Source organism: Dioscorea cayenensis, chromosome 5 (genome assembly GCF_009730915.1).
Source record: "Dioscorea cayenensis subsp. rotundata cultivar TDr96_F1 chromosome 5, TDr96_F1_v2_PseudoChromosome.rev07_lg8_w22 25.fasta, whole genome shotgun sequence".
NCBI lineage: Eukaryota > Viridiplantae > Streptophyta > Magnoliopsida > Dioscoreales > Dioscoreaceae > Dioscorea > Dioscorea cayenensis.
This window is the reverse complement of record NC_052475.1, coordinates 5,593,792-5,613,937: the sequence shown is the minus strand read 5'-3', so window position 1 is coordinate 5,613,937 and position 20,146 is coordinate 5,593,792. Positions and strand designations below refer to the sequence as shown.

The following is a 20,146-nucleotide window of genomic DNA, read 5'->3' as shown; positions in this document are numbered from 1 at the left end:
ACTAGGGAGCTTCCGCTTGGACCAAAAGGTTAGGTCTACACATAGGAATAGGGATTTTCACTTGGAATCCCTAGAGCATCTTGCAACTATACACACTGCAAAGTGTTGAGACTGATCGATTTCTCCACTGGGACTTGGTGTAGAGTTAGTCATGGTTGACCTTAGATTTGGGACCATGTATCTTAGGATCTCCACGACTCATTAATGTATTAGTTGGGAAGCATAATAGTTGGTTTTGCACTTGAAATGATTATCTTAGGCGGAACAATATCCAAGTACCCCACTTCTATCGATTGCCTTATTTCTCACCTACTTGTGCTTCTTTTTCTTGTTTCTTTTACTCTTGTTTACACCACACCTTATCAACACAATCATTGTTCATATTTACTTGGTTAAGTAGCAATTTAAGTATTTTTACTCCCTACTCTCTGTGGATACGATACCCCACTCAACTGAGAATTTATTACTCGACAAACCCGTGCACTTGCGGGTAACACGCAAGAGGTGTTGTCAAGTTTTTGGCGCCGTTGCTGTGGGGTAGGCGTTTAGAGATACTTTGCAATTGGCTATCTTAGCCATTCATTCATTCGTTCTATTTCACATTTTCTTATTCTATCATTGTTCTGAGTTTTCTTTTCTTTTTGGTTACAGCTCCAGGTTATGACCTGAGGGAACCCTTCACACATTGTTGAAGGAGATCCTGAGCTTGAGATAACACTTAGAAAAAGAGGGAAAGAACTTGTACGGGAACAGTCAATCCGAGCTGAAGTAGAACGTCAAGGGTTAGATAATATGGCAGAATAGATTAAGCAACAGAGAATCCTTTCTGATTATTCTAAACCCTCAGTTTTGGGCACACAATCGAGTATTGTGTGACCCCCGATTACAGCTCCGAACTTTAAGCTGAAGCAAGCATTCATCCAGATGATTCAGCAGTCAGGGCAATTCAATGGTTTTGTCAATGAGGATCCAAATAACCATATAGAGAACTTCTTGCAAGTTTGTGCCATGTTGAAGATTAACGGTGTATCAAATGATGCTATAAGATTAAGGGCTTTCCCATTTTCTCTCAAAAGAAAAGCCAATCAGTGGCTTTATTCCTTGCCAAAAGCATCCATCATGACTTGGAATAAGATGGTCGAAGCTTTCCTTGCAAGATACTTTCATGCAGGGAAGTCAGTGAAGCTTTAAAATGAGATATCATCATTTATGCATATGGTATTGGAATCATTGTTTGAGACATGGGAGCACTTCAAGGATCTTTTGCGGAGGTGCCCACAACATGGATTTCCCGAATGGATGATTATTCAGACTTTCTATTATGGGTTTAATTCGAGTACAAGGCAATTGCTAGATGCCGCCATTGAAGGAACAATGGGGAGTAAAACCCCCAAAGAGGCCTGACAGTTGGTGGAGGATATGACCATGAAAAGCTACCAGTGGAACTCGCAGGAAAGGATAAAAGTGGCCGGACTCCATGAAATAGATGCAGTTACTTCTTTGGTGGCCCAAGTGGAATCATTGAGTAAGAAGTTAGACCTTCTAACTTCTAATAGAGTGGTGGCCATGACTACTTGTACCCGGTGCGTTGGAGGACATACCCACTCTGATTGCCAGATAGCCTGATAAGTGCTTGTGCGATAAGAATATGAAGTGTTCTTTCCTTATGTTGAGCATTACTTTTCTCGAGTTTTAACGCTAATATAGGTGTATTTATATTACTTTTGTGTAGGTAGGGTTGTGAGGCCGATTATGAGAGAAAGAAGCCAATGTGGGTCGTAATGCACTAATTGTGGAGGAAATCTTACAAAAGGGTCAAACGCAAAGACATAGGTCGGCTTCCAAATGCTAGAATGTGTGCCAACCTCTTCGTACTTGAGTTAGCACAACTATTTGGAGGGGCACAAGGGCAGTCATATTCAAGCATTCTGACTTGTGCATATAGAACAAGATCTCCACCAACATGTCCGTTATTGAAGAAGCAAGGCAATCAACGACGTAAACGTGTGCCCGTTTGCGTTACCTTGATGAAAGTATGGATTCGAGAGTATTTCAGGCCGGTACTGTAGTAGGGTACTATAGAAAACATTATAGCAAAGATACTATAGTAGCACTGTTTACAGCCAGCTGAGAAAATAGGAAAAAAGAGAATCCATATGGACGTGTGGAAATTCCACACGCCCGTGTGAAAAATCCACACGAGCGCCCACATGGGTGTGTGGATTCCCCATTCTATCCTTTTAAAAGCCGATTTCAGCCCCGATTTCAGCATTCTTTTCTCCATCTTTTCCCCAACTTGAGAGAGGACGATGGCTAGGGTTTTGAGAGGTATTGGCTAGGGCTTTGGAGAGGTTCTACGGTTCTGACATTGTGAGCCATTTCGAAGAAGGTTAGAAGGAGAGCTTTAGTCAGCACCGATCAGTAGAGGTGTACCTTAGGCCAGACAAAAGGATCCTTGCGACAAGTAGAGGACTCTCCACAGGACCATCACCATGACTAACGAGGGGGTTTTTCTATGGATGCTTTATTTTTACATTCAATTTCATTGATTATATCTAGCTCCATGGAGAGCTTAACCCCTAGTGGGTACTTGGGTATTTGTGAACCCTAGGATTTATTCGTTTCATTAAACCTCTTTATTATGATTTCAATTAATTGATGTTTATTGTGAGTTCCAATCTTAGAGACTTGATTGTATGAATACTCTCCTAGAGTGACACTAGGGTTGAAAGTTCTTCTTGGTAACTCTTGTGAGTGAGTGACACACCATGAGAGTTAGACAAAGATAGATTGGAGAGGGTTGAGAGGGTGAGTCGAGAGGTAGCGGAGCATCCCCTTTCCTCTCCGGTGTGATCTATCCTACCTCCACATTATAAGAGTTCTTTCCTGCCATAGTAGACTGAATGGGCTAAAGGATGACCTTCCACTGGAGCTTAGTTGCGAGTGCAATGGAGTGAAGCGTTGAAGTGATTTTAACATCTAGGGCTTAATTGTGGCTAGGGATCTTTCACCTGGACCAAAGGGTTAGGTCTATACATAGGAATAAGGTTTATCACTTGGAATCCCTAGAGCTCATTGCAATTCTATGCAAGTGCGAGGTTGAGAGGTTATTCAATCTTTCCTCCGGGACATCTATAGAGTTAGGCATGGTTGACCTTAGATTAGGGATCATGTAATTAAGGATTTCCATGACTCATTATTGCATCAATTAGGAAGTATAATATAGGGTTCTTGCACTTGAAATGATTGTCCTAAGTGGATCAATATCCGGGTATCCCATCTTTATCGATTGTCTTACATTCTCCTTTACTTGTGCCTTCTATCTTGTTGTTTTTATTTTTGTTATTTCATATTTAGTCACACTTATCACTATTCATCTTCCACATTAGTTAAGTAACAACTCAAGTGTCTTTATTCCCTACTCTCTATGGACAAGATACCCACACATCTAAGATTATTACATCGACACTCATGCACTTGCGGTTCACACGCATATACGGACGTGTCATAGCCATTGGTGGTACATCCTCCGTTGAACAAGTTGATTATGTGGGTAATGCAATGAGAAACCAAGGCAATCCTTATAGCAATACCTACAATTCAGGTTGGTGGAACCATCCGAATTTCTCATGGAACAATCAAAGACAATAAAAGACCACCGCACCATTGGGTTTTCAACAACAACAAACCCGAAACACGGAGAATCGAGTTTCAGGTCTAAAAACCTGGATGACCGATCTAGAAAAGTCCTTGACTCAATTTGTGCAATCATCGGATACACGGTTCCAATCGGTCGAGGCTACACTTCGCAACCACACCACGTCATTGCACAATCTAGAAAATCAAATGGGGAAAAATCACGAAGTCTTTATCAGAGAGACCACAAGGAAGCTTGCCGAATAATACTGAGACCAACCCATGAGAACATGTGAAGGCGATCACTTCAAGAAGTGGTCGTGAGGTTGAAGATAGGCTTCTAAGTGAGAAGACCATTGTTGAAGCACCAGAGGTCATAGAGGTTGGAAAGGGAGCAAACAAGGAGAAGGAGGAGCCAAGAATCCCTTATCCCTCTAGATTGAAGAATGACCAAGTGGATAACCAGTACAAGATGTTTCTGGGTTTGTTTAGGCAACTACATATAAACATTCCCTTTGTTGAGGCATTATCCCAAATGCCTAGGTATGCCAAGTTCTTGAAAGATTTGTTGACCAACAAAAGGAAATTGGAGGAGAGTGCCTCTGTGATTCTAGATGCATCTTGTTTGGTGGTGTTGCAAAAGAACATGCCAAACAAGAAGAAAGACCTAGGAAGCTTCATCATCCCGTACAACATTGCCAATTTGGGTGAAGAAATGGCATTGGCAGATTCTCCACCAAGTATCAACGTCATGCCGTATTCTTTCTTTCAGAAGCTAGGCTTCGGGGAGCCTAGGCCCACTCGAATGAAATTACAATTGGCGGACAGAACGGTGAGACATTCGAGGGGCACCATTGAAGACGTGCTTGTCAAGGTAGACAAGTGCATATTTCCTATAGACTTTGTAGTGTTGGATGTCGACAAGGATGTAGATGCTCCTTTGATACTTGGGAAGCCATTCTTGTGTACTTCCAAGGAATTAATCGACATGGACGGCGGGGAGTTGACATTGATGGTTGAAGATGATAAGCTCACATACCGCCTTGCCGAAGCCATGTGGCATTCTCTTAACTTTGATGATACTCTTTATTTTATCGACATTCGTGATGAGATAATTGATTAATATGTATAGGAAATGTTTAATCCGGACCCGTACAAGATGTTGCTAGAGCAAGAGGTCGACAACGAAGAAGTAATGATGCTTGGTCTAGAGGAAGAGTGATAAGTGCTTGTGCGATAAGAATGTGAAGCGTTCTTTCCTTATGATGAGCATTACTTTTGTCATGTTTTAGCACTAATACATGTGTATTTATGTACTTTTATGCAGGTTGGGTTGTGAGGCTGATTATTTGCGAAAGAAGCCATTGCAGATCATTTTACACATTATTTGGAGGAGATCTTGAGAAAGCTCAAACGCGGAGACATGAGTCGGGTTTAGAATGATCGAATGTATGCCAACCTCCTTGTATTCGAGCTAAGGCAATGAATCGGAGGGGCACAAAGGTAGTTACATCCTAGTACTCCGGCTTGTGCATATTTAGCAAGATCTCCACCAAGTTGACCGTTTATTGAAGAACCAAGACGATCTATGACATGAACGTGTCCCCGTTTACGTTACCTCAATGAAATCATGGATTCGGGAGTATTTCGGGCCGTTACTGTAGCAGAGTACCATAGAAATCACCGTAGCAAATCACTGTTCACAGCCGAGCCGAAGAAGGAGCAAAACAGAGGAGCCACACGGGCATGTGGAAATTCCACACGCCCGTGCGTTAATTCCACTGGCCCGTGTGGAATATCCACAGGGGTGTGTGGAATCCCGATTCCAGCCCTATTTAAGGCTGATTTCAGCTCCAATTTCAACATTCTTTTCTCCATCTTTTCCCCAACTTGAGAGAGAGATGAGGCTAGGGTTTTGAGAGGTATTGGCTAGGGATTTGGAGAGGTTCTATGGCTCCGACATCGTCATCTCTTGGGAAGAAGGTTGGTAAGGGAGCCTTTGTCAGATTGATTCGGTGTGGCGTATCTTATACCGGATAAGGGTATCTTGTGATGAGTAGAAAACTCTCTACAAGACCATCGCAACAACGATCGAGGAGGTTTTCCTATGGATTGATTTCTTTTACATTTGATTTCATTATCGTTTGTGTTGTGCTCCATGGAGAGCAAAACCCCTTGTGGGTATTTGGGTATTTGTGAACCCTGGGATGTATTAGTTTCATTGAATCTTTTTATTATGCATTCAATTAATTGATGTTATTATGAGTTCCAATCTTGAATATTTGATTGTTTGAATACTCCCTTAGAGTGACACAAGGGTTGAGAGTTCATGTGGTAACCCTTGTGAGTGAGTGACACACCACGAGAGTTAGACAAAGCTTGATTGGAGACGGTTGAGAGGGTGAGTCGAGAGGTACAGGAGCGTCTCCTTTCCCCTCTGGTGTGATAGATTCTACCTCCATCCCTCGAGTTCTTTGTGGCCATAATTGAGCGAATGAGCTAAGGGATGATCCTCCGCTGGGGCTTAGTTGCAAGTGCAACGGAGTGAAGCGTTGAGGTAATTTTAGCATCTAGGGCTTAGTTGTGGTTAGGGACCTTTCTTCTGGACCAAAGGTTACGTCTACAATTAGGAAGAGATTTATCCCTTGGTATCCCTAGAGCTTAATGCAATGCTTCTTACGAGTGCGAGGTTGAGAGGTTGTTCAACCTGTCCTCCGGGGACATGTAGAGGATTAGGCTTGGTTAACCCTAGATTCAGGGCCATGCATTAAAGGATGTCCCTAACTCACCATTGCATTAGTTAGGAAGCATAATAGAGAGTTCTTGCACTTGAAACGATTTTCCTAGGCGGATCAATACCCACGTACCCCATCTTTATCGATTGCCATACCTTCTACTTCACTTTTGCTCTTTTTCAAGTTGTTTTCCTTTTGAGAATTAAATCTTATCACGCATATCACTATTCATCTTTCATATAGTTAAGTAGCAATTTAAGTATTTTTATTTCCTTTTCCCTGTGGATAAGATACCCCACTCACCTGGGATTTATTACTTCGACAACTCCGTGCACTTGTGGGGAGCTTTGTCAAATTTTTGGCTCCATTGCCGGGGAAAAGGCGTTTAGAGATACTTTGCACTTTTGTTTTCTTAGCTATTCATTTATCCATTCTATTTCACATCTTCTTTTCTATCAACGTTCTAATTTGTTCTCCTTTTCTTTGATTTTAGAAGGATGATTTAAATACCCGAATTAGTCAACACTATCACCGGAATGGTTGAAAATGTAGAGGAGAAAATTCAAACATTTGTAGTACTGGACATACCGTGTTACTTTTTGCAAGAGCCGGATACCATTCAACATGTCATGGAAGAATCAGTTGAAGAGTACATCGCCAGAATTCAGAAGCAGGACTGCGAATTAAATAGTGGGTTAGATCAGTTTGAGAGGTCTACATTGGCATCATTGAGTGATCATTTAGAAGAAAGTTTGGAAGCAGTTCTCGATCAGTTCAACTTATTTTATAACGAATAAAGGCAGGAAATTTTATCAGTAGGGGTGTCATTCTCAGTAGGGGAGATTTGTGGTTTGAATACAGTGATAGTTGCTGATTACCATACAGAAATACATTCACAGTTGGGAGATGGGAAGAATAAAGTTGAGCAGGAAACGAACAAGTTTGAGGAAATTGACAGGTTGAAGGAGAGTAGATTACATCCTTCAATTGATGAACCGCCAACCTTAGAGCTCAAGACTTTACCAGCACACTTGGAGTATGCTTTCTTGATGGAAGAATCTAAACTTCCGGTGATTATAGCCTCGAATTTGTCGGTGGAGCAAAAGGACAAGCTTGTTAGTATGATAAAAAAGCATAAGTCGGCTATTGCATGGAAGATTTCAGATATCAAGGGCATAAATCCATCCTTTTGCACCCATAAAATCTTAATGGAAGATGATTACAAGTCTGTAACCCAACCACAGCGAAGACTAAATCCAAACATGAAGGAAGTTGTCAAAGCATGCATAAGACGGAATGTTCGAGTGTGCCTATCTTTGTGCCCCCCAAATGGATGTACTCACTCGAATGCTGGGAGGTTGGCACACACTCTAGCATCTCACACCTGTGCTATGTCTTCGCATTTGAACCTTAGCAAGATCTCCTCCAAAATAGGTGCATTATGATCCACATTGGCCCATTTCCTTCATACTCGGCCTCACAACCCTACCTGCATAAAAGTAACATAAAAACACACATATTAATGTAAAAAAACTGAGAAAAGTAATGCTCAACATAAGGAATGAACGCTTCACATTCATATCGCACAAGCACTTATCAACTAGCGTCCTAAAAAAAGATGCTCCTTTCAACTTTGGGGATGATTGTTTAAGTGCATTTAAGTTGTTGAAGGAAAGATTATTGCAAGCACCAATTTTGACAATACCGGATTAGAATGAACCCTTTGAGCTCATGTGTAATGCAAGTGATTATGCTATAGGAGTTGTTTTAGGACAGAGGAAGGACAAGCGATTCCGTCCAATCTATTATGCTAACAAGACCCTCACAAGCACACAGGAGAACTATACAACTACCGAAAAGGAATTATTAGCAGTGGTATTTGCTTTTGACAAGTTTAGTCCATATCTCATTTTATCAAGGGTGACAGTATTTATGGATCATTTGGCACTCTGTTATCTCATGAATAAAGCTGACGCGAAGCCAAGGTTGATTCGGTGGATTTTATTGTTACAAGAGTTCGATATGGAAATAAAAGACAAGAGGGGAACTAAAAATGTGGTTGCAGATCACCTCTCGAGATTAGAAGGGTGTGAGGGGCAAGAACCGGCAAGCAAGGAGATCAACGATTTTTTCCCTAAAGAACATTTGTATGCGATACAGGAGTCAAAATCAGAGGGTACTCCATGGTTCACAGATTTTGCAAACTATTTGTCAGGGAAGGTAATGAAGCAAGGTCTCAGTTTCCATCAGAAGGAAAAGTTTTTAAGTGATTTAAAGAACTACTTTTGAGATGATCCTTACTTGTTCCGTATTTGCGCCAACCATGTGTTTCGATGATGTGTATCTAGGGAGGAAGGTTGGAACATTATTGCACATTGTCATTTGGGTCCCGTTGGAGGGCATTATGCTTCGAGCAGGACTGCTGAAAAATTTCTTCCCGATGGATTCTATTTGCCAACTTTATTCTAGGATACTCATCAGTTTGTTCTTCGATGTGACAACTATCAGAGGGCTGGGAATCTATCGCGTAGAGATGAAATGCCTCAAAATCCGATTCAATTTTGTGAGGTGTTCGATGTGTGGGGTATTGATTTCATGGGACCATTCCCGAGGTCTAATGGAAATTATTACATCTTAGTGGCGGTTGATTATGTCTCTAAATGGGTAGAAGCTTAAGCCCTTCCAACAAATGATGCTAGAACAGTGGTAAAATTTTTGAAGAAGTTGTTTGCTCAGTTTGGAACTCCAAGAATTATCATAAGTGATCGAGGAACTCACTTTTGCAACATTCAACTTGCTAAAGTGTTGAAGCGCTATGGGGTGCATCATAGTCTTGCTACCCCTTATCACCAACAAATGAGTGGTCAAGTAGAAGTCACAAACAGAGAACTTAAGAGGATTTTAACCAAATTTGTGGAACAAGGAAAGCGGGATTGGTCGAAAAAGTTAGATGACACACTTTGGGCTCATCGAACAGCGTACAAGACACCAATAGGGACCACTCCCTATAATCTGGTTTATGGAATGTCTTGTCACTTGCCTGTGGAGTGGGAGCATAAGGCGTACTGGGCAATCAAGGCCATGGCATGACAAGGATATTAAAAATCTGAAGGAGTTCAAGGTGGGAGATCAGGTGTTCTTATTCAATTCTCGTCTATGTTTATTTCCGGGGAAGATCAAGTCGATATGGTTTTGGCCCTTACATGGTGACCGAAATTTCACCTCATGAGACTATAGAGATTACCCATCCAGAGAAGGGTACGCTTAAGATAAATGGACACAGGCTGAAACCATACCATGGAGGAGAGTTTAGTAATGCCAACAAAGAAGTATTCTTCCTTCATAAACCCCCATGAGAAGAGACAAGGTACGTCAAGCTTAGTGACGTTAAACAAGCGCTTCTTGGGAGGCAACTCAACTGTTTACTGTTTTTCCCAGTAATAGTTTAGTTTTGCATGAATAACTTGTTAAGTGTTGGTATCCTCATGTTTAGATGCTTGTATTGTTTTCATTTTGGTGGATTTCTGTGTCATCGTGTGTTTCCATGTGGGTTTAGCGAAGTTTTTTTCATTTGAGCTTGTTTCTATTATTTTTCGCTGGTAATTGTTGTATAAAAGAGCCGGCTCTAAATGTGTAAATATGTTCAGATAAGGCACAAGGGCGTGGACTCGCCCTTGTGAGCCACCTTGAAATTATCGCACGGCCATGCAGAATTACCACACGAGCGTCCGTTGTTATGTAGAAACCTGAGAATTTTTTTCCCGAGAGCACACGGGGGCGTGGACTCGCCCCTATGGGTAACCTTGTGACCAACGCACGGGCGTGGGTATGCCCCTGTGAGCTAGGCCTATGATTGTCCACAGCCGTGCGGAATTTTCGCACTGGCGTGCGAAACACTTAGTGATTTCTCTCAGTTTGACAGAGAGCACATAGGGGCGTGCGGATGCCCCTGTGGGTCGGGGGCACGGGCGTGGGTAAATTCCACACACTCGTGCGGTTGTGTTCAAAGTGGGTGAATGTTTTCTCGAGAGCGCACAGGGGCGTGAGTCCACCCCTGCGAGTCTCTCATGTAAAGGTACATGGGCATGCATACCTTTGGCACGCCCGTATGGATGTGCAGGCGTCATAAAGCTGCGCCTCTCATTATAAGCCTCTCTCATTAGCATACTTCCAACAGAGAAGAGAACATTCATGAGCCCTTTTCCCGACCTCCCAACAGTGATTTTTCATTGATAACTTGAGTTTCTCGCCGATTTTAGAGATTTTTCGGTTCAACTCATCGGTAAAACTTCTGTTTCATCTTGAGGTTGCCCTTATTTTAATTCTATTCGATTTTATTTGATTAAACTGGAAAATGTGCCTTAGTTCCAGGCTTAAATGATCTTTGATATGTTTTCATGAGCTTTGGAAGTGAGAGGGAGACACATTCACATCTTTTGGCAAAGGGACCATGTAGTTTTTCATGCCCCGTGAATCCGCACGGACATGTGGATTTTCTATATGACCGTGTGAATTCCTGCAGAATTATATTTTGGTCAAAACTAATTAAGCTCTTTTCCAAAACATGCAGGTATGGCCCCAGATCAAAGAAGGCAGTGGGTAAGCATCCTAGGGAGCCTACTCATGAACCGGAAAGCATAGAATTCACATTTCCCGAACATAAAACTCGATTTGAGCCACTAGCGAAGCTTAAATTTGGTCAAACATGGATCCCTGACGTGAGCTCAATGAGGGAGGTGCAATTAGCGGATGACATGGCCGATGAGGTTGAGGAATTACTATCGATGGGTGGTTGGCGTAAGCTTTTGAGAATTCATGATCCCGCCATTCATACACTCACATTGGAGGTGCTCACTTCATTTGAGTTTGACCGCTCGTACGCTGATTTCGATAATGTCGGTATCATTCAGTTCAGAGCCTTTGGGCAGCATCATAACATGAACCTCACACAGTTTTCTCTTAGACTTGGGTTATATGATGAGGAGTTCATTAGAACAGAAAAGTATGATGAGATACTGACTGACTATTGTGGAAACTTAACCCCCCAGAAGGCTTACCGAATACTATGTGGACGGGGGCGATACGAGCCAAGAGTATACAAGGCCACGTGTATTTCGAGACCTAGTTACAAATACCTTCATGCCAGCTTGAGTAGATCAGTGAACAGTCACGGTGACAGCACGGGAGTCCTTAGCAAACAGGAACTTTTATCCTTATACTCCATGGTGCGAAATGAGCCGATTCATCTGGGACACATTGTAGCGGAGTATTTGAGGCATCAGGGACATTACCGCAGGCTTGGTGTCATTTTCTCAGGTCCATACATCACTAGACTCATTCTTGGGATGGGTCTACGAGATACGATTAGAGGTGCTGAGAAAACAAAAATTCCAGCACCCCTCGGTTTGGAAACAATGAGACTTATGGGTATGATCAAGAGATATCCATGGGGTGTTTTTGTACTGAATATGCCAACTGGGTCCGAGGAAGCCACGGCTGAAGGGTCTCAGCCAACTTTAGAGTCACAACAAGAGAGAGATCAGACAGAGGAGGTTCCTAAGAGGGTGAGTCGAGAGGTAGCGGAGTGTCCCCTTTCCCATCCAGTGTGATCTATCCTACCTCCACGTTCAAAGAGTTCTTTGTGGCTATAGTAGAGTGAATGGGCTATAGGATGAACTTCTACTGCGGCTTAGTTGCGTATGCAACAGAGTGAAGCGTTGAAGTGATTTTAGCACCGAGGGCTTAATTGTGGCTATGGATGTTTCACCTGGACCAAAGGGTTAGGTCTATATATAGGAATAGTGTTTATCACTTGGAATCCCTAGAGCTCATTGCAATTCTATGCGAGTGCGAGGTTGAGAGGTTATTCAATCTTTCCTCCGGGACATGTATAGAGTTAGGAATGGTTGACCTTAGATTTAGAATCATGTCATTAAGCATTTCCATGACTCATTGTTGCATCAATTAGGAAGTATAATAGAGGGTTCTTGCACTTGAAACGATTGTCCAAGGCGGATCAATATCCGGGTACCCCATCTTTATCATTTGCCTCACCTTCTCCTTTACTTGTGCCTTCTATCTTGTTGTTTTTATTTTTCGTTATTTCATATTTTGTCACACTTATCACTATTCATCTTCCGCATTAGTTAAGAAACAACTCAAGTGTCTTTATTCCCTACTGATAAGTGCTTGTGCGATACGAATGCGAAGCGTTCATTCCTTATGTTGAGCATTATGTTTCTCAGGTTTTTACACTAATATGTGTGTTTTTATGTTACTTTTATGCAGGTAGGGTTGTGAAGCCGAGTTTGAAGGAAATAGGCCAATGTGGATCATAATGCACCAAGTTTGGAGGAAATCTTACTAAGGTTCAAACGCGACGACATAGGTTAGGTGTGAGATGCTAGAGTGTGTGCCAACCTCCTCGTATTCGAGTGGGCACATCCATTTTTCCCTGCTTATGCTACTCCCGATGAAAGTATGGAATTGGGGAAGCTATTCAGGTCGAATCATCGTAGCACAAAGACTGCGTAAACAATGTAGCATGTACTGTAGCAGCACTATTCACAACCTGCCGAGAAACCAGAGAAATAGAGAATCCACATGGGCGTGTGGAAATTATCCACGCCCGTGTGGAAATTCCGCACGAGCCCGTGGAGCATACACGGCCGTGTTGTCGCTCGATTCCAGCCCTATTTAAAGCCGATTCAGCCTCGATTTTGGTATTCTTTTCTCCATGTTTTCCCCAACTTGAGAGAGAGCTTCGGCTAGGGTTTTGAGGGGTATTGGCCAAGGTTTTGGGGAGGTTCTACGGCTCCGACATTGTCATTCCTTAGGAAGAAGGTTGGTAGTGGAGCTTCCGTAGAGGCGTATCGTATACCGGACGAGGGAATCCTTGGACGACGAGTAGAGGACTATCCACAAGACCATCGACACGACTATCGAGGGGGTTTCTTTATGGATTTATTACTTTTATATTTTATTTCATTGATTGTACTTAGCTCCATGGAGAGCTAAACTACTAGTGGGTACTCGGATATTGTGAACCCTAGGATGTATTTGTTTCTTTTGAACCTCTTTTATTATGCTTTCAATAAATTGATGCTTATTGTGAGTTCCAACCTTGAATGCTTGATTGTATGAACATTTCCCCTAGAGTGACACTAGGGTTGAGAGTTCTTGTTGGTAACCTTGTGAGTGAGTGACACACCACGAGCTATAGACAAAGCTAGGTTGGAGAGGGTTGAGAGGGTGAGTCGAGAGGTACAGGGAGCGTCCCCTTTCCCTCCCGAAAGATGATAGATTCAACCTCCGTTCCTCGAGTTCTTTGCAGCTATAATAGAGTGAATGGTCTAAGGGATAAACTTCCGCTGGGGCTTAGTTGCGTGCAATCTGGAGTGAAGCGCTGAGGTGATCTTAGTATCTAGGGCTCAATTGTGGTTAGGGACCTTCCACCTGGACCAAAGGGTTAGGTCTATATTAAGGAAGAGATTTATCACTTGGAAACCCTGGAGCTCATTGCAACTCTATGCGAGTGCGAGGTGTTGAGATTGTTCGATTTCTCCTCCGGGACATGTATAGAGTTAGGCATAGTTGACCTTAGATTTGGGACTATGTAATTAAGGATGTTCACGACTCACCATTGCATTGATTAGGAAGCATAATAGAGGGTTCTTGCACTTAAAAACAATTATCCTAGGTGGAGCATTATCCGGGTACCCCATCTTTATTTATTGCCTTACCCCCCTTCTTTACTTTTGCTCTCTTTCTTGTTTCTTTTACTGTTGAGAATTGAATCATTGTCACACTCATTATCATTGATCTTTTACATAGCTAAGAATCGGATTATGTATTTTTACATTGCGAGCTCATCCAAAGAAGGCACAAGGGCATGGACTCACCCCTTTGAACGACCATGCAATTCTCGCAGGCCCGTGGCTAATTTTCGCAAGGGCGTGTGAATTCCTACAAAGATTGGCAGATTATCCCGAAAGCACACAGGGGCGTGGACTCGACTCTGTGGGCGATCTTGTGAAAATCGCATGGGCGTGGGTAATTTCTACACACCCGTGCGAATCTCTGCAGAGGAGCTCTCTTCATCCCGAGAAGTCACAGGGGCATGCGCTTTCCCCTGTGAGTTGGGCTTGTCAATGCCCACGCCCGTGTGCAATTTCTACACAGGTGTGTGAAACACTTAGTAATTCTTCTTGGTTGGATAGAGAAGCCACTGGGGCTTGAGGCAGCCCCTATGGGTCAGGCACAAGAGCGTGGGTATTTCCCACACACCCATGTATTTGCGTTCAGAGGCAGTGAGTGCTTTCCTGAGAGCGCACAAGGGCGTGCATCTGGCCTTTTAAGGCTTTACTGTGGAGATGCACGGGCGTGGGTAATTTCCGCACGCCTGTGAGGATGTCCAGAACGTCAAGAGGCGTCAGTCCTTTTAAAAGGAGTATCGTTTCTCTTCACCCTCATATCCTCCATTTGTTTTAGAGCACTCCTATTTTGATTCCCGACCTCGTATCGCCAATTTGGAAGGATTTTGCTTGTTTTCCGGCCATTTTCAAAGCTTTCTCATCTTCACTCGACGGTAAGCCCTATCTTTGATTTTCTTCACAAATTCATCATTATATTTACAACAAAGTAGAAGCGTTATGATTCTGCATTTGTGGAGTTTGAGGCACAGCCATGTGTTTGTTCAAGTCCCGTTGACTCACATGGGCGTGCGGAAATTCCGCACAACCGTGTGGATTTCATTAGCTATGTTTAATTAATTTGTTTGATCGATCCTCTTTCAATTTTTGAAGTTTATGGCACCTCGGTCAAAGAAGCAAGCTGATAAGCGACCACGAGAGTCATCTCCTAAGTCCGAGAGCATGAGATTCACCATCCCTGAGCACCAGGCTCTGTTCGAGCATGTGTCGAGACTTCGGTTCGGACAGACTCTATTCTTAGATACGAGCATATTGAGAGATTTACAGTAGGGAGACGAGTTCACCGATGAGGTTGAGGATCTAGTGTCGGTGGGTGGTTGGAGGTAGTTGTTGTCGATTAGAGAGCCAGCCATCTGGGACCTTACACTGGAGGTTATGTCGTCATTCGAGTTTGACAGATCATATAGGAGATTCAGCGACCTTGATACTGTTTAGTCCAGAGCACTTAGACATCACTATCGTCTGGGTATCACTCAATTTCAGTTCAGCTCGGCTTGTATGAGGAGGCATTTACAAACATTGAGGAGTACTCTCAGTTACCGACCGATTATCCCGGAGCCCCTCGAATCCACGGAGAGCTTACAGAGCATTATGTGGTTAGAGCCAGTATGAGCCAGGGGTGTCCAAGGACACTTGCCTTTCCTGACCTACTAACCGATATCTACATGCCATCATGAGCAGGTCGGTGGATGGCCGTGGTGATAGCACTCGCTGCTCTTATCCGCAAGAGCTTCGTCACTTTGTATTGGATGATGCAAAGCGACATACCGATCCATCTAGGGCACATCGTCGCTGAGTACATTCAACATCAGGGTCACTATGCTAGATTGGTAGTGATCTCCTTAGGCCCTTACACTACAAGACTAGTTCTGGGTAAGGGTCTCTTGGGCGAAATTCGGGAGGCCGAGAAGACGAGTATACCTGCTCCCCTAAGCCTGGAGACGATGAGATTGATGGGCATGGTTCGTAGTTTTCGCACGGGGGTTTATGCTCTTGTTCTACCGGCCCTAGAGATAGCTGAGGAGGAGGGTGATGATGACGAGGCTTCCCATCCTGCCCCTGACCTTTAGTCAAAACCTATGGGCATAGAGGCACCTTCGGTGACAGAGGACCCACCCCACATGCCCATGTTTTCACCATCTTGAGCCAAGGATCACTTTGAGAGGCTCGAGAGAGCTGTAGGGGTGATACGGATAGATGTAGCAGAGGCCAGAGCAGAGATTGCCGATATTAGGGCTGCACAGGCCCATAGTATATGGAGTTCATGGCACGCTTTTGACACATTACAATGGATCTTAGAGCGAGACGTCACTCATCATTTGTCCTCAGGCTCGAGGACTTATTAGGCCTCCTCGGCATCTCCGACACCTCCGTCCCCTATTCCAGCACCAGTTGACCCACCATCTACTTCATCAGTAGTAGTAGAGCCAGAGGACGACATCAACACTTGATTTTATTTTCCTAGTCTTTTACTTCCTCATTTTATTTTGGACTTGTACACTCAGAAAGGACTCTCCTTCTGAGTTTATCTTTTATTTTGCTGTCTCAAGTTGTATTCATTGCTTCATCTTTTATATACTTGAGTTATTTTATTTTTATAGAGCTTCATCGAACCCCTCGGTATGCATGCAGATGGTCATGTCATCATGGGAATTGAGAATTTGTCATGGGCACGGCCAAGTCGTTTTTGGCACTTGGCCTTGTGAGCTTCACAAACCCATTGGAACAACATTCCCAAGGACATAGCTCCATCAAATGCAACACTAGGAGTCGATGAGAATTGTTTTTGATTGCTTCTCCCACATCTAAATTTAATTGATTTACATTATGAATGAGCTTGCATGTGTACATTGGGGACAATGTACAAGTTAAGTATAGGAGGGAGTTTCATAGTGCACACATCTCTTTTATTGTAGTTTTGATTGATATACATGCTCACATAGCCAATGGCGGTTCACCTTAGTTTCATTTATTGTATTCTTGAGTTTAGGAGAATTTTTAACATTGAATGTTTTTCATGCTCTAGTTTTTTTGCTTGAATTTCTAGGAATTTTTTTGCCCTCGATTGACACTTGTTGCATTACTCACTCTTTGAACTCTTTTGGAAACTCATGTTTGATGTATAAGGGACTAGTTATAGTTGTTTCTTGTTTTAATTCTGAAAAAAAATATTAAAATGAAAAAAAAGAACAAAATAGTTTTGTTGTTTAGTTGTGCTTGTTGGGTGTAAAGAGCTACCACCTATGATGTATGAAGCTACTCTCATAAGTCGGATACTAGTTATACCCTAATAAGAGAAAGAGCTATCTCATGGGATGTGTGAAAGCTACCACCCCGGTAGAAAGAGCTACCACCTCGAAAGTGTGAAAGCCATTTTAGCGGCCACTTTGGAAAGGGCTACCTTAGAGGATGTGTGAAGCTACTACCCTTTTTGAATTTTTGTTACCTTTTGTAGATAAATAAGTCCCTTGTACATAGAACTTTGAGGAGTATACTTTGAGTTGACTTGAGTGAGTTCACACACTTACACGATATCGGGTTTGTCGTCCTTTTTTATTCTAGTTTTTAGCTAGAGCATTGATTCTTTCATATTTAGTGTTGAAATTTCCCGTACTTGTAGAATACACTCTTTGCATGCTTTGGTGAACCTAAGGCCAAGCTCTTCCAATGTTTCCTTCATCTATGCATATAATGTATTAATCTTTGCTTGAGGACAAGCAAAAGCTTAAGTATGGGGGAGTTTGATAAGTGCTTGTGCGATAAGAATATGAAGTGTTCTTTCCTTTTTTGAGAATTACTTTTCTCGGGTTTTAACACTAATATGGGTGTATTTATGTTATTTTATGTAGGTAGGGTTGTGAGGCCGATTATGAGAGAAAGAAGCCAATGTGGATTGTAATGCACTAATTTTGGAGGAAATCTTGCTAAAGGTTCAAACGCGAAGACATAGGTCGGATTCCAGATGCAGGAATGTGTGTCAATCTCCTCGTACTTGAGTTAGCACAACTATTTGAGGGGGAACAAGGGCAGTGATATTCACATTCTGACTTGTTCATATAGAACAAGATCTCCAACAACATGTCCATTATTGAAGAAGAAAGGCGATCAACTTCGTAAATGTGTCCCCGTTTGATTTACCTCGATGAAAGTATGGATTCAGGAGTATTTCAAGCCGGCATCAGAAAGGTGGTACTATAGAAATGTTGTAGCAAAGATTTGGTAGCAGCACTGTTTACCGACCGAGAAAACAGAAAAACAGAGAATCCACATGGGCGTGTGGAAACTCCCCATGGCCGTGTGAAAAATCCACAGGGGCACCCACATGGGTGTGTGGATTTTCGATTGACAAGGTCCCCTTGCGTATATCCCGCAAGTGCACGGATTTGTTGAAGTAATAATCCTGGATGAGCGGGTATCGAATCCACAGGAAATAAGGAATAAAAAAACACTTAATTCGCTCTTAGCTATGTGAAAGATCGAGAGTGATAAGTGTGACAATGATTCAATTCTCAATAGTAAAAACAACAAGTAAGAGAGTACGAGTAAAGAGGGAGGTAAGGCAATCGATAAAGATGGGGTACTCAGATAATGCTCTGCCTAGGACAATCGTTTCAAGTGCAAGAACCCTCTATTATGCTTCCTAAGCAATGCAATGGTGAGTCGTGGAAATCCTTAAATACATAGTCCCAAATCTAAGGTCAACTATGGCTAACTCTATACATGTCCCGGAGGAGAGATTAAATAATCTCTCAACCTCGCACTCGAATAGAGTTACAATGAGCTCTAGGGATTCCAAGTGATAAATCTCTTCCTAATTATAGACCTAAACCTTTGGTCCAGGTGGAAGGTCCCTAACCATAATTAAGACCTAGATACTAAGATCACCTCAACGCTTCACCTGCAGACGTGCAACTAAGCCTCGGTAGAGGGTCATCTCTTAGACCATTCACTCTATTATAGCCGCAAAGAACTCGAGGAAAGGAGGTAGAATCTATCACGTCAGTGGGGAAAGGGGACGCTTGTGTACCTCTCGACTCACCCTCTCAACCCTCTCCAACCTAGCTTTGTCTAACGCTCATGGTGTGTCATTCACTCACAAGGTTACCAACAAGAACTCTCAACCCTAGTTTCACTCTAGGGGAAATATTCATACAATCAAGCATTCAAGGTTGGAACTCACAATAAACATGAATTAATTGAAAGCATAATAAAGAGATTCAATAAAACAAATACATCCTAGGGTTCACAAATACCCAAGTACCCAATAGGGGTTCAGCTCTCCATGGAGATAAGTACAATCAAAGAAATAGAATGTAAAAGCAATGAATCCATAGAGAAACCCCCTCCATAATTGTGTCGATGGTCTTGTGAAAAGTCCTCTACTCGTCGTCCAAAGATTCCCTTGTCCGGTATAGGATACGTCTTGACGGAAGCTCCCCTACCAACCTTCTTCCTAAGGAATGACGATGTCGGAGCCATAGAACCTCTCTAAAACCCTAGACAATACCTCTCAAAACCCTAGCCGAAACCCTCTTTCAAGTTAGGGAAAAGATGGAGAAAAGAATACTGAAATCGGGGCTGAATCGGCTTTAAATAGGGCTGGAATCGGGTGACCACATGGGCCTGTGGATTTTTCACACACCCATGTGGAATTTCCACACGGCCGTGTATAATTTCCACACGCCCATGTGGATTCTTTGAATTCCTGTTTTCTCGGCCGGCTGTGAACAGTGCTGCTATAGTACTTTTGGTACAGTGTTCTGCTACATTACCTGCCTAAAATATTTCCCGAGTTCATACTCTAATCGATGTGACACAAACGGGCACACGTTCACGTCGTGGATCGCTTTGCTTCTTTAATGACGGACAAGTTGGTGGAGATCTTGTTCTATGTGTATAAGTTGGAATGCTTGAGTGTGATTGCCCTTGTGCCCCTCTAAATGGTTGTGCTAACTCAAATACGAGAAGGTTGGCACACACTCTAGCATCTCGCACCTAACCTATGTCTTTGCGTTTGAACCTTAGCAAGATTTCCTACAAAATCGGTGCATTATGATCCACATT

The 20,146-nt window shown here is 42.8% G+C and overlaps 1 non-coding gene across 1 annotated transcript; it reads right to left on the bottom strand.

Annotated features, from left to right (window-relative positions):
• Positions 1-1,182: 1,182 nt before the first annotated feature.
• LOC120262598 lies at positions 1,183-1,289 on the bottom strand. The gene has a single exon (XR_005536863.1). It is a non-coding gene; the product is annotated as a small nucleolar RNA R71 (small nucleolar RNA).
• Between the last annotated feature and the right edge of the window lie 18,857 nt (positions 1,290-20,146).